General features: G+C 43.5%; 1 protein-coding gene across 4 annotated transcripts in view; it reads left to right on the plus strand.

Moving 5' to 3' along the window:
- Positions 1 to 2,965: 2,965 nt before the first annotated feature.
- Positions 2,966 to 15,635, plus strand: part of LOC105473690 (estrogen receptor 2) — an 83,534-nt gene continuing 70,864 nt past the window's right edge. For 3 of the 4 annotated variants that reach the window (XM_071100041.1, XM_071100042.1, XM_071100043.1), the window contains exons 1-4: positions 2,966 to 3,146; positions 7,936 to 8,117; positions 9,986 to 10,198; positions 12,745 to 12,797. The gene's annotated coding sequence lies outside the window, so the exon portion shown is untranslated. The remainder of the gene's footprint in view (positions 3,147 to 7,935; positions 8,118 to 9,985; positions 10,199 to 12,744; positions 12,798 to 15,635) is intronic. The other variant, XM_071100044.1, reaches the window with a different exon arrangement.

Genomic DNA, 15,635 nt, shown 5'->3' on the forward strand with positions numbered 1-15,635 from the left:
GTGATCTGCCTGCTTCGGCCTCCCAAAGTGCTGGGATTACAGGTGTGAGACACTGCACCCAGCCTAATTGGTGTATCTAGACCACTTACATTTAATGTAATTATTGCTATATTAGGGCTTAAGTCTTCCTTTTCATTTTGTTTGTTTTCTCTGTTTTTTAAATTTCTGTTTTTCCTAATTTCATGCTTGTTACTGAAACATTTTTTAGAATTCCATTTTGAATTATTTATAGTTTTTGATGATAAACATATATATTTGATATAGCTTTTTTAGTGGTTGCTCTAGGTATTACATTTTTTATATATGACTTAATACAGTGTATTGATGTCATTTTACCAGTTTGAGCAAAGTATAGAACTCTTAGCTTCCATTATGTCTCTACTTTTCCCTGTTTATATAATTATCTTAGCTATTTCCTCTTCATACATTTAGAACCACATCATACAGTGTTATAATTTTTGCTTTATCCATCAAACATAATTTAGAAAACTCAAGAGAAGAAGGAAAGCCTATTGTATTTACCTACATTTTTGCTCATTGTATTTTCTTTCTCCTGATGTTCCAAGATTGCTTCATTTTTAAAAATCATTTTCTTTCTCTTTGGAGAACTTCATTATTTAGTACGTCTTTTTTTTTTTTTTTTTTTTTTTTTTTTTTTTTTTTTTTAGAGATGGGGTATTTCTGTCGCCTAGGCTAGAGTGCAGTAGTGTGATCATAGCTCACTGCAGTCTTGAACTCTTGAGCTCAAGCAATCCCCCTGCTCAGCCGCTCAGCCTACCAAATAGCTGGTACTACAGGCATGCACCACCACACCTGGCTAATTTTTTTTCTTTTTCTTTGAGACGGAGTCCCCCTCTGTCACCTAGGCTGGAATGCAATGGTGTGATCTCAGCTCACTGCAACCTCCACCTCCCAGGTTCAAGCAATTCTCTCACCTCTGCCTCCTGAGTAGCTGGGACTATAGGCACACGCCACCACACCTGGCTCTTTTTTTTTTTTTTTTTTTTTGAGACAGAGTCTGGCTCTGCCGCCCAGGCTGGAGTGCAGTGGCCGGATCTCAGCTCACTGCAAGCTCCGCCTCCCAGGTTTACGCCATTCTCCTGCCTCAGCCTCCCGAGTAGCTGGGACTACAGGCGCCCGCCACCTCGCCCGGCTAGTTTTTTGTATTTTTTAGTAGAGACGGGGTTTCACCCTGTTAGCCAGGATGGTCTCGATCTCCTGACCTCGTGATCCGCCCGTCTCAGCCTCCCAAAGTGCTGGGATTACAGGCTTGAGCCACCGTGCCCGGCGAAACCCTGTTTCTAATAAAAATACAAAAATTAGCTGGGCGTGGTGGTGGGCACCTGTAATTCCAGCTACTTGGGAGGCTGAGGCAGGAGAATCGCTTGAAACTGGAAGGCTGCAGTTGCAGTGAGCCAAGATTGTACCACTGCACTCCAACCTGGGCAACAAGAGAGAAACTCCATCTTAAAAATAAAGTTCTCCAGCATTTTTTGAAAAAGGCAAACTGCACTCATAAAATTTTACCTTTGGTAACAGAATCTTTATAGTTACATATTCAATGGAAAGAACAGATTTGATGACAATATTGAGCTTATGAATTAATCAAATTTGAAGCTGCTCTACACCCAGAATTGTTTTTGTTTTTGTTTTGTTTGTTTTTTGAGATGATGTCTGTCTTAGTAGCTTAGAGGGAGTCTTATAGCACTAAATGCCTATATTAGAAAATGGGAGGCCTGGTGCGGTGGCTCATGCCTATAATCCTAGCACTTTGGGAGGCCGAGGCAGGTGATGGCTTGAGCTCAGGAGTTCAAGACCAACCTGGGCAACATGGTGAAACCCCCTCTCTACAAAAAATACAAAAATTAGCTGGGCAGGGTGGCATGCACTTGTGGTCCCAGTTCCTCGAGGCTGAGGTGGGAAGATGGCTTGAGCCTGGGAGGTTGAGGCTGCACTAAGCCATGTTCATGCCACTGCACTCTAGTCTGTGTGACAAAGCAAGACCCCGTCTCAACAACAACAAGCAAACAAAAAACGAAATTAGAAAAAGAGCAAGTTAAACAGAATAAAATGAAAAAGGAAATAATTAAGATTGGAGCAGAAACTTATGAAATAGAAGACAAAAAAAGCCTAAAGCTGGTTCTTTGAGAAGATCAATAAAATTAATAAACCCCTAGGCTGGGCCCGGTGGCTCACACCTGTAATCCCAGCACTTTGGGAGGCTGAGGCAGGCAGATCACGAGGTCAGGAGATTGAGACTATCCTGGCTAACGTGGCGAAACACTGTCTCTACTAAAACTACAAAAGAATTAGCCGGGTGTGGTGGTGGGCACCTGTAGTCCCACCTACTCGGGAGGCTGAGGCAGGAGAATAGTGTGAACCCGGGAGGCGGAGACTGCGGTGAGCTGAGATCACACCACTGCACTCCAGCCTAGGTGACAGAGCGAGACTCCGTCTCAAAAACAAACAAACAAGACAAAACAAAACAAAAAAACAGGTTAAAAGGCTGGCGCAGTGGCTCATGCCTGTAATTCCAGCACTTTGGAAGACTGAGGCAGGTGGATCACAAGGTTGGGAGTTCTAGACCAGCCTGGCAAATATAGTGAAACCCCATCTCTACTAAAAAATACAAAAAACTAGCCGGGCGAGGTGACGGGCACCTGTAGTCCCAGCTACTCGGGAGGCTGAGGCAGGAGAATGGTGTAAACCCAGGAGGCGGAGCTTGCAGTGAGCTGAGATCCGGCCACTGCAGTCCAGCCTGGGAGACAGAGCGAGACTCTGTCTCAAAAAAAAAAAAAAAAAAAAAAAAAAAATAGTTGAATTTGTAGTTTAAAACCTTCCTACAAGGAAAACTCCAAGCCCAGATGGCTTTGGTAGTGAATTATACCAAATGTTTAAGGAGAAATAACAGCAGTTCTCTACTACCTCTTTCAGAAAATGGAAGCCAATGGAATACTTCCCAACTCATCCTAGGATAACAGCATTACCCTGATACCAAAACCTGACAAAGACATTCTTAGAAAACTACAGATCGGTAGTTCTCAGGAACACAGGTGCAAAAATTCTCAAGGAATTTTAGCAAATTCAACCTAACAATATGTAAAAAGGACAATGCATTAAGACCAACTGGAGTTTATTTCAGGCATGTAAGTCTTCATTTCAAAGCCCAATCAATATAATTCACTACATTAACATAAAATTAAACCATATGATTACCCCCACAGATCCACCAAAAGTGTTGACAAAATCTAACATCCATTCCTAATAAAAACTCAGCAAACTAGGTATAGGGTCCTTTGTCTTTTTCTGAGTTCCAAGTCCTTGAAACAAAATCCAACTATGTCCAAATGCCATGAAGGTTTGTGTTGCTGCTGATGTCCGAGATAAACATTACTTTTAAGCTCAGGATGGAGCGGAGTAGCAGAAGCATTTAGATGAGAAAAAAGACAAATTAACTTGTTTAATTCTTCTTTAGAGCCAAAATGCAGGTGTTTCTTGCACAATGTAGTTTTCCTTCCCTTCCCTCCCCTCCCCTCCCTCCCCTCCCCTCCTCTCCCCTCCCTCCTCTCCCCTCCCCTCCCCTCCCCTCCCTCCCCTCCCTTCCCCTCCCCTCCCCTCCCCTCCCTCCCCTCCCTTCCCCTCCCCTCCCTCCCCTCCCTTCCCTCCCCTCCCTCCCCTCCCCTTTCCTTCCCTTCCCTTTCTTTCCTTTTGAGACAGAGTTTCACTCTTGTTGCCCAGGCTGGAGGGAGGTTGCAGCTCACTGCAACCTCCGCCTCCTGAGTTCAAGTGATTCTTCTACCTAGGCCTCCCGAGTAGCTCGGATAGAAGGCACGCGCCACCACACCCAGCTAATTTTTGTATTTTTAGTAGAGACGGGGTTTCACCATGTTGGTCAGGATGGTCACAATCTCTTGACCTCATGACCCATCCGCCTTGGCCTCCCAAAATGCTGGGATTACAGGCGTGAGCCACCGTGCCCGGTCTATTTTTCTGTAGTCCTGTTTTCTTGCTTCAGAGTTATTCAGGAGTTAGCACAGTATTACAATGGCTATGCATAGAAGTTGAGGAACATTTGGTAGTGTTAAATACCTCACATTGACTTAAATCTGTGTATAGGTAGTTCTAGACATACTATGCTTCTTTACTGCATCAACCAGATGGACATTAAATGGTAGAATTATGACTAATTTGTATAAAGTATTTTATAGTGTGTGTGTGTGTGTGTGTGTGTGTGTATATATATATATATTTTTTTTTTTTTTTTTTGGAGACAGAGTCTTGCTCTGTCAACCAGGCTGGAGTGCAGTAGTGCGATCTCAGCTCACTGCAAGCTCCGCCTCCCAGGTTCATGCCATTCTCCTGCCTCAGCCTCCCGAGTAACTGAGATTACAGGCGCCTGCCACCACGCCCGGCTAATTTTTTTGTATTTTTAGTAGAGATGGAGTCTCACCGTGTTAGCCAGGATGGTCTCGATCTCCTGACCTCAAGATCCGCCCACCTCGGCCTCCCAAAGTGCTGGGATTACACGCGTGAGCCACTGCACCTGGCCTAGTATAATAATTTTTAAAATTAGCTTTAAATGTTTTTGAGTTAAAATCTCAATATTTCTAAATTATGACTTGTATTTTGCCTATTATTATTTTATTATTATTATTATTATTTTATTTTATTTTTTTTTTTGAGACTGAGTCTGGCTCTGTCGCCCAGGCTGGAGTGCAGTGGCCGGATCTCAGCTCACTGCAAGCTCCGCCTCCCGGGTTTACGCCATTCTCCTGCCTCAGCCTCCCGAGTAGCTGGGACCACAGGCGCCCGCCACTTCGCCCGGCTAGTTTTTTGTATTTTTTAGTAGAGATGGGGTTTCACCGTGTTAGCCAGGATGGTCTCGATCTCCTGACGTCGTGATCCGCCCATCTCGGCCTCCCAAAGTGCTGGGATTACAGGCTTGAGCCACCGCGCCCGGCCTATTATTATTTTTTTTGGTGAGACAGAGTCTCTCTCTGTCGCCCAGGCTGGAGTACAGTGGCACAATCTCGGCTCAGTGCAAGCTCTGCCTTCTGGGTTCATGCCATTCTCCTGCCTCAGCCTCTGGAGTAGCTGGGACTATAGGCGCCTGCCAGCATGCCCAGCTAATTTTTTGTATTTTTAGTAGAGACGGGGTTTCACTGTGTTAGCCAGGATGGTCTCGATTTCCTGACCTCATAATCCACCCACCTCGGCCTCCCAAAGTGCTAGGATTACAGGTGTGAGCCACCACGCCTGGCCACCTATTAATTTTTATAAGCAGTTTGCTTTTAATATTTTAGAAGAAAATAGCTCTTTGAAAACATTTAAAACCAGTTTTAACGTTTTAAATTTTAATACTTTATTTATTGTTTGTTTGTCTGATACAATGTCTTGCTCTGTTGCCCAGGCTAGAGTGCAGTGGAACAATCATAGCTCACTGCAGCCTCAAACTCCTGGGCTCAAGCCATCCTCCCACCTCAGCCTCCCAAGTAGCTAGGACTAGAGGCATGAGTCACCACACTCAGCTAATTTTTAAAAGGTTTTTTTTTCTTTTTGCAGAAACATGGTCTCACTGTGTTGCCCAGGCTGATCTCAAACTCCTGACTTCAAGTGATCCTCTGCTTCAGCCTCCCAAAGTGTTGGGGATTACAGGCATCAGCTACTATGCCCAGCTTTTAATTTACTTTTGAATAAATATGTGAAATTAAATAATTCAAACTTAAAATAATTCAAACTTAAAGCTGTTGGAACTTTATTCTAAGCCTTGAGAGGAGTGTGACTGTGCAGCCTGAGTCACATGGCATGCAGCTGCAAATTTTGCCTTGCTTTTCCTGTAGATAATTAAGACCAAACAGCACGAAAGACCCCCTCAGATCGTTAACCCTCCTTTAGAGTAATAGAGTATTCTTTCTCGGAATTTAGCAATCTGTAACCAATCAAATTGCTGTGGCATATGCACTTGTCTTCTGTGAAAAGGGTCTCGCTCTGTCACCCAGGCTGCAGGACAGTGGCAGTCATAGCTCACTGAAGCCTCGAAACTGCTGGGCTTAGGTGATCCTCCCACCTCAGTCTTCTGAGTAGCTAGGACTACAGGCATGCACCACTGTGCCAGGCTAATTGTATTCTTTGTAGAGATGGAGTTTTACAATGTTGCTCAGCCTGTTTTTGAACTCCTGGGCTCATGCGATCTGCAGGCCTCAGCCTTCCAAAGTGCTGGGATTACAGGTGTGAGTCACGCCACTGCGCCTGGCCAAAGGGAATATTTCAGAAGCTTGGTTTTGGCAGAGAGGGGTAGTGGTTTTCTATTGAACAGTTTAGAGGAGACTCTTGCCGATACTTTAAAATATGGGTTTCGCAATCAGACAGATGGACTTAAATCTGACAGGTTTTTTTTTTTTTTGCTATTAATCTTGAGCAAGTTGATTAATCTGCTTAGTCTCAATGTTCTCATCTGTACTTTTTAGGAGAATAATCATGCCCCCATTTTCTATGATTATTGTGAAGATTAATGAAGTGTCATTTGTAAAGGACTTGCTAGTGTTCCTACCCCACTGGCAAGTGGATTACACATAAATTATTCTCCCCGAACTAAGAACAAGTCATCTGAATAAAGACCACATAAAGCATTTATAACCTAGACTCACTATTCTTGTTCTTAACCTGAATCCTCTGACCCTAGAGAACACATCTTTGAAGAAGAGAAATTACAAAAAAGGTCTCATGACTCTACCTTCCCTCTAGTGGAGACCTCCTCGAATCCTCCCCTGCACTGCTGCCAGATGATCCTCTGAAATGAGAATCTACCTGTTAGTCTCCTGCTCAAGCCTTTGAATGGCTTGCTGTTGCCACAGAATCAAGTGAAAGCTCGTTAGCTTGTCATGCAACATCCTCCTTAACCTGGTCTCTCTTGATCTTTCCTGCTTCCACTCCGTCCCCACAACCAGTTTGGGTAGGGACCTCTGCCTGGTGCTCTGTAGTGCACTGTGCCTGCTTCTAACACAGCCTGATCACACTTCTCTGTATATGTGTATGAATTTCCTTCCGAGAAACTGAAGCAGGACTGGCCTCCTCAATTTCTTCTTAAGTTTTAGTATGTCTACTTTATGATTAGGAAATACCTTCATGTGGTTCACAATTTAAAAAAATATAAAAGGGAGCTGGGGCGCAGTGGTTCACGCCTGTAATCCCAGCACTTTGGGAGGCTAAGGCAGACGGATCGCTTGAATCCAAGAGTTCAAGACCAGCCTGGGTAACATGGTGAAACCCTGTCTCTACAAAAAATACAAAAAATTAGCCAGGCATGGTGGTGCATGCCTGTAGTCCTGGCTACCCAGGAGGCCGAGGTGGGAGGATCACCTGAGTCCAGGAGGTTGAGGCTGCAGCATGCTGAGATTGTGCCACTGCAACTCCAGCACAGGGTCAGAGTGAGAGCCTATCTTGAAAGAAAAAAATTTTAAACACACACACACACACACACACACACACACACACGTAAAAGGAATGCAGTGAAAACTCTCCTACCCCTATTTACTAGATATTCTATTTCCCTTCCGGGGGAAACCAACTAATATTAACATTATTTTGTGTGTCTCTCTAAAGATATCTTATGCGAATGCGTGTGTATGTATTCTTTCTTTTGCCTTTCTAAACAAATGATAGTATATTTTTCATAACGCTCTGCACTCTGATTTTCTCCTCAATGTATCTTGGCAATCTTTCTCAGTATATAGTGACTATTCTCATTTTTTAATCTTTATACCTCAATATCTGGCACATAGTAAGCAAATTATAAATGCTGAGTGAATGAAATATTGAATGAATAAAAAGGAAATTTTTGTGCTGCTATTGGAAATTAGCTCTCCTCTATACATTTCAACATGTTACGTATATACAATGATCTAAAAACTTGTCTTACTCTTTCCTATCCACTAGAGGGAGACATCAACCTGTTGTGGAAAAGAACGATCACGTAAAGTCTAGAAATTCTGAACCAACTCTCTAGCAGGTGATCCTTGTTAGAATTTGAGCCCTTAACTCTATCCAGGACTGGAGGCTGGAGGGACCATAAGGGGAGCAGGAGGAGAATGCACATGGATTAAGGAGCGAGAACACAGGTGAACTTCAGCTTTTTTGCTAATACTCAGACACACTACTTACCCTGACTCAGTGATGTGCTAGTAAAACAGTTCTTAAAAAAAAAAAAAAAAAAAAAAAAAAAGACTTGGGTTGCTGATTTGTATGTAATCTTTATGAATTTCAGTAGAGGAAAAGACAAATATTAAAACTGAGCCATGGACTGAAAACAGGAGAACAGCCAAGATGTGTTCACTTCTATCAGTGAGTGCCCTGTGTTGCTTGAAAAAAGAAGCCGACCTGGGCACCCATGAGCTCCTTTCTGGCCAGGAGAAATCTGGAGTGTAGTTATTCCACCATGGCCAAATTCAAACCACTCAGGGTTTAATCACCAAATTGCAAATTCCTTGAATATTTAACAGTAGGCTCTCTTGGCTGGGTGAGGTGGCTCATGCTTATAATCCCAGCAGTTTGGGAGGACATGGAGGGAGGATTACCTGAGGTCAGGGGTTCGAGACCAGCCTGGCCAACATAGTGAAACCCCATTTCTACTAAAAATACAAAAAAGCTGGGCATGGTGGCAGGTTCCTGTGGTCCCAGCTACTTGGGAGGCTGAGGCAGGAGAATCCCTTGAACCCAGGAGGCAGAGGTTGCAGTGAGCCAAGATTGTGCCACTGCACTCCAGCCTGGGCAACAAGAGTGAAACTCCATCTCAAAAAAACAAAACAAAACAACAACAGTAGGTTCTCTTGAGCCAGCCTGAGCAGGCTCTTGCACGCTGCTGAAACTTGTTGGGTCTTAGTTACTTTTCCTATAAAGTGGGGATGATAAATCTGCTCATTATGTAGATTCTATTACATAGAGGACACATAAGTTCTTTGAATGCTTAAAGCAATGTTTCCTAAACTTCTTTGGTCATGAAATCACCCAGTGGCTTGTGTAAAATGAACATTCCCAGGACCTGCCCTAGAGCACCTGGGTTAGAACATTTTGGGGGAGTGGGCTGGGAATCTGTATTTTAAATAAGTAACCCAGGTGAGGCCGGGCGCGGTGGCTCACTCCTGTAATCCCAGCACTTTGGGAGGCTGAGGCGGGCAGATCACGAGGTCAGGAGATTGAGACCATCCTGGCTAACATGGTGAAACCTCATCTCTACTAAAAATACAAAAAATTAACCGGGTGTGGTGGCAGGCGCCTGTAGTCCCAGCTATTCAGGAGGCCGAGGCAGGAGAATGGTGTGAACCCGGGAGGCGGAGCTGGCAGTGAGCCAAGATCTCGCCACTGACACTCCAGCCTGGGCAACAGAGCAAGACTCTGTCTCAAAAAAATAAATAAATAAAATAAAGGACCCAGGTGACTCTTATGACCTAGTGAACTGGGAGAAACACTGCTGTAACTTACTCTTATAATTGGGTCAGGTGTCAGGGGGTCTTTCTCCAACTTCACAATTGGGCCTACTTGAAGAGATGTATGCAGAGTTCTACAACACACTCCAGGCAAGCATTTAACCCCTTCACTATCTCCTCTACCCTCAGAGCTCAAACTTCCCAAAGAAGAAAACCTGCTCATTGCCATCTCTTAGGCCAAGGCATCTGTACACCTGGGAAATCCTTCAATCCAAGGATCTCTGGGTTGTTTTCAAGCTACTACTTATTGCGAATTTACAAAGCGTCAGGCACGTTACAACAATTTGTCATTTCTATGAAGTAGCTTCTTGTGCTGTTCCCATTTTACAGAGAAAAATCAAAGAAGTCGGGTAAACGTCCAAGGGCACACAACTAGCAAGTGTTTGGGCTGAAAACCTACCCCAGGTCCAAGGCTTGGAACTCCAAGCCTGAGTTCCATCCCTGCACTGGGCAATTCTGATCTGTGTGCGCTAGTTTCCTTGTGTTCTCTGTTCTCTCTGTAGGAATCCTGGGCTCTCTTTTCCCAACCAGAAGGTTAGGCTGAAAAACAGAGCAGATGGAGGTCGTTTGTAGCCTACAGCTGCCCTGAATGAAGCTTCTAGAGTGCTAAAGTGGAAGAACGAGGGACTCCAAGAGAAGGATTTAAGGATGGGCCCATGCACCTGTGGAATTCAGATGCTATGGCAGAGGAGATCAACACCCTCCAATTAGCCCTGGTAAGGAGCTTTGGGAGTTACTGTAACTGTCTCAGAGGAACCCAAACATGCAGGAACGTGACTTCTCACCTTCTGAAAGTCCACAAAATTCCTGATTGCCACCATTAATTTATCACTTATCATTTGTAACAGGCATTGCAGGTCATCTTATGCGTTTGTCTTCTCCCTTCAGCTAGTGTATAAAGTCTTAGGGAGACCAGGACTTCAGAGAGAATGGGCTTTGGCGTGAAACAGATCTAGTTTGAACCCTCTGCTACTTAATAGCTGTTGGGCAAGTTCCTTAAACTCTCTGAGTCTTTTTCTTCTCATCTGTAAAATGGAAACATAAGTAGTACCTACCTCATTGGATTGTTTTGAGGATAAAATGAAATAGTACAGGCAAAGGATTTACAAGCAACTGCTGAATGAACGGTAGTTATAGCCTCCTCCTCCTCATCTGTAAGCAAACACCCTCATATTTCCTGTGTCTCAGGTAGACACTTAAGGTATTGCAAGCATTAAGGAATGCATGAGGGCAAGAGGCAGTCTCAAAGAAGAGTGTTTTATGAAAGAATAAATGTAATGCTGAGTGTCAGAAAAAAAATTGTTTTAAAGACGAGGTCTCTGTCACCCAGGCTGAAGTGCAGTGGTGTGATCTTAGCTCACTGAAGCCTCAACCTCCCGGGATCAGGTGATCCTCCAGCCTCAGCCTCCCGAGTAGCTGGGACTACAGGTGCCACCACACCTGGTTAATTTTTGTATTTTTTGTAGAGATGGGTTTTCGCCATGTTGTCCAGGCTGGTCTTGAACTCCTGGGGTCAAGCGATCCTCTCGTCTTGGCCTCCCAAAGTGCCGGGATTGCAGGCACGAGCCACCACACCCAGCCTGTCAGAAAAATTTTAAGGTGAAAATAACTAAAGAAGTTGTTAAGAATTTTCTCCCTTGAGTGGTATTTTAGACTGAGATGAGGGAGGGTAGAGGTAGGATGGGAGGGAAGGGATGGGGTCCGGTTGAAAGGCCTATGAAATACCAGCAGTTTTGTAATATGGCGGACGTTGACAGCCTCAGTGCTAGGAACACAGAAACTGAACCTTTTGCAAGGAGGCAGGTGTACATTTATACACAAGTCAGATGACCTGTGTTTCTATGAGGGCAAATCTGGAAAACTCAAGTTTCCTTGTCAGTAAATTGGTGATAAAATCAACCTCATAGGGTTGGTGTGAACATGCAGCATGATGTGGCCATGCAAGTGCTTTGTTAACTAGAAGCCAATATGCTAGGACAGCAGGTCTCCTAGTAAGCTATGGCTGGTGGCTTGGTAGACTATGTGGAGCAGGCTGAGGAAGCACTTGATTTGAATATGAGCAGAACTATTTTTTTTTTTTTTTTTTTTTTTTGAGATGGAGTCTCGCTCTGTCACCCAGGCTAGAGTGCAGTGGCCGGATCTCAGCTCACTGCAAGCTCCGCCTCCCGGGTTTACGCCATTCTCCTGCCTCAGCCTCCCGAGCAACTGGGACTACAGGCGCCCGCCACCTCGCCCGGCTAAGTTTTTTGTATTTTTAGTAGAGACGGGGTTTCACTGTGTTAGCTAGGATGGTCTCGATCTCCTGACCTCGTGATCCGCCCGTCTCGGCCTCCCAAAGTGCTGGGATTACAGGCTTGAGCCACCGCGCCCGGCCTGAGCAGAACTATTAAGCTAATTAGCTAAACTGCCTGGACAGTAGAAAAATAATACGTGAGGACGTAAAAGGAAGAGAAACAATGTGAGGGGAGAGGAGAATGCAGAGATTCTGGTCCATGGAACAGCATTGGAGATCCTTAAGTAGCTGCATGAACTACTTGGAGAAGTTCATTTTCTGGTTATAATTCCCAGCAAAGGAGAGGACTGAATAAGAGAAAAGAAAACGATTCCTTTCTCTGGTTAGGTTCATCAGATCAAACAGTGATATATGTGAAAGAAGCACTTTCTATGCACAAAAAATCAGGTCTGTATTTTTATAAAAGCTACTTCTGGGTCGGGTGCGGTGGCTCACGCCTTTAATCCCAGCACTTTGGGAGGCTGAGGTGGGCGGATCACGAGGTCAGGAGATGGAGACCATCCTGGCTAACACGGTGAAACCCCGTCTCTACAAAAAAAATACAAAAAAATTAGCGGGGCCTGGTGGCGGGCGCCTGTAGTCCCAGCTACTCCGGAGGCTGAGGTGTGAGAATGGCGTGAACCTGGGAGGCGGAGCTTGCAGTGAGCCGAGACTGCACTCCAGCCTGGGCGACAGAGCGAGATTCCGTCTCAAAAAACAAACAAAAAAAGCCATTTCTGCAATGTGCGTCACTGGAGAGTTAGTTGCTATGGGTCTAAAGGACAATATGAGGCATTCATAGTAACTTTCCATGATATGAACAAAGAAATTGAAAATGTTAGATACATTTACAAGAAGATGTAGAAAAAACTCTAGTCAAAATTTTTGAAACATTTTTTGAAATATTAAACTCTATGGAGTCTGACAGTCTTATCTATGGTCTTAAGCCATGTCTGTCTATACCTTATTTCTTTTTTGATCTCATTTCAGGGAATATTACACTGGCTGACCTGTTATTAATATCTTCTTCTGAGCCAGAAAAGGTAAGGAAGCTGCATCTTCAGAATTGTATTTGAGTCATTTGTGAAATTGCATATTACAATTTGCTGCCATTTCTAACAGTCCTATAACTTTTTTTTTTCTCTTAATTGGGTGTTCACATTCATGCCAATGACCTCTATGAGCTAGTTTCTCTTCTAGCTCAAGAGAATTGCTTCAGAGTTGGAAGTAAGGAAAAAAATGTGTATTCTTCATGTTTGATTTCAAATGCATAGAAAATTAGAAACAAGTTATGCAAGAGATTTGTGTGGAATTTAAGTACCTTCAAGAGCCTGTGGACAGGACAAAAAGTTATTTTTTACCTGTTTGGTTACAAATAGCAAATATCAAGACTGAGACAAATAAGGGTGATTTAGAAAGAGTTGGCTGCAGGTGCTGGTTGCTCAAGTGGTTCATTTAAACTGCAGGTCAGAGTAACCTTATCTCTTGGTCCTGGTGCCCAGGTATCAGGTTAGGTCTATCTTGCTGCTTATATCCTTGTTACCCTCTGAGGTCCCCAGTCCAACACAGATCAATAAAGAATGAGTTACATAAATATGCTCATAGGTGGTCATTCCTAGACAAGAAATTGACAACATTTCATTCAACAATATTTGGGATCTACAGGACAGACATGCCTCCATTTATGCAACAAATAAGAAAAGCATCTCAGTAACAGCAGAGAAAACATGGGATGTGCAGGTAGGTAGGTAAAGTTGGGTTGGAACTTTCACCCTACCAAATGCACATGGGTGACTTATAAAAGAAATGTTAGCTCTCTGAGCCTCAGTTTTCCCATCCATAAAACAGAGAGTCCCAGGGAATTTATGAGGATTAAATGAAATAAAAGTGAATCAACCTATTCAAGCCTGCCTACTGTGGTGTCCAGGCTAGAAAGATGCTCAATAAATATTAGGTTTGTTTTTATTTCTACAAAAGATGTGATCCTAAAGAGCTCTATCCAAATTCAAGTTTCAAATATCAAATCACATTTTGTGAACTTTGATTTATGTTCAGTTGAGATGATCTCTGACATATTAATTAGTAATCCCATCTTTTTCATTCATCACCACCAAAAAGAGGTGTTATTGCAGGTTCAATTAATCTTTCCCTTCCTTTATTAATTCCATAAGTGTAGGGTTTTATCTCTCAGATTCTCTTAAAATAGACCAATTGGTACCCACATAATATAAATAAGCTTGTTCCTATAATACTCTGGAGCAGATAAGAGTATCCCAGAACCCAAATCCTCCTACTTGACCTCAAGCTCAGAGAATAAAGCAAAAATTCAAAGGCACCCTTTGGCATGACACCCTTCTAGACATCTGTAGGGTTCCTCTTTCCCTCAATTTTTTGTATTAGCTTTTGCTTTCTTGCCTTTGACAGGGTTTTGTTTTGCCTCTTGGTAGTTTCTTTCCTATGGAAAATTCTCCCTACTGTTTCCCTCTGATCTTTCCAAGTCAAAGCCTTCAGCAAACATTTGTTGAATGCCTGGATTGTGCTAGGTGGGTGTTATGGACCATGGAGAATGCTAGAGATATAAGACATGCACTGTTCAATTGCAGCGCAGGTTGTGTTGACAGGTAAGATGAGGGCTGTGGGGGAGGCAATGTGCACATTTCACTGGGCTAATGTGCTCTTCACCTTATTCGGTCTCTTTGCTTTGGGATGTGTAAGACTTCACTAGATACAGAAGGGGCGGGGTGAGAAGATGAGGAAGGTGCACCTTTATGGAGAAGCTTTCCTTCCTCTTCACAGCAAACCATACCTGTACTACATTGACTTCCTTTGCTTTCCCAGGTGACATCTAGCTCATCTTGCAAGCTCATCTTGTTAATCATAAATGCTAGCAAATTAATATTAACCATCATATATAACATGACTTAATTTTAACAGTTCAATGCTTTATCCCCAAAATATGACTTAATAGTGAAGATTTCAGTCCCCATTGTAGTCTATTTTGGAGACAAGCAGTCCTTTCAATGTCATATGTGGGTGCTTCCTTAGGCAGGTCAGGGGTGAGGTGGAAATGAGGCTGGGACCCTGCTCATTTATATAGCAGGCATCGTCTCAATACCAGGCTTCAGGGTGCTTTTTGGTCTAGCCATTGACATAAACTGCCTCAAGAATAATCCCTTCGTCATTGTGATCACAATTCAGGTAGAACTGGAATAATCAACCTCTCCCTCTGCATTAAACCAGGCAAAGTTTCCATCCCTGGGTACCATTGTCTTTCTTGACGGACAGGGTGAGTCAGAAGGAAACGTACTCACTCCCATTCATTTTCTGCTTATTATTTCCTGCAGTGAGGTTTCCTTGTATAATAAACAGCTTCTGTGGGTGTTTGAGCTGCTCTAAAAAGAGAACATGCTGTTCCTGTGTGTAGAATGCCTTCTGAAAGAAGCATCACAGTGAACACAGAGCAGAAGCTTGGCTCACAGGTGGCAGGAGTTTGTCTGCAGTGTTCTGCGTAGAGCAGAGAGTCAAGCCATCTTCATTTCTGATTGATTGCAGGCATGGTATGGAGGTCAATGGGTCCTTGGCCTCTCTCCTGGATTCAAGTCCTTCTTAGCCACTGATAGGTTATGTGACCATAGGGAGGTTGTTTAACCTTCCTGAACATTCATTTTCTCAAGTATAAAATGGGGATAATAGAATTTGCCTTATAGGCTTGCATATAAAATAAGAATTATTGACAGAAAGCGGGGCATAAATGTCCAATAAGTGGTAGCTGTCTATGAAGCCACTGTTGTTACTGGGTTCCTTTTTCACTATGTGGCTTCAGGTAGCTGATAGAAGCTCTGTGAGCCTCAATTTCCTCACCTGAAAAGTGGAGTCAATAT

The sequence above is a fragment of the Macaca nemestrina genome, chromosome 7 (genome assembly GCF_043159975.1).
Source record: "Macaca nemestrina isolate mMacNem1 chromosome 7, mMacNem.hap1, whole genome shotgun sequence".
In the NCBI taxonomy this organism is placed as follows: domain Eukaryota; kingdom Metazoa; phylum Chordata; class Mammalia; order Primates; family Cercopithecidae; genus Macaca; species Macaca nemestrina.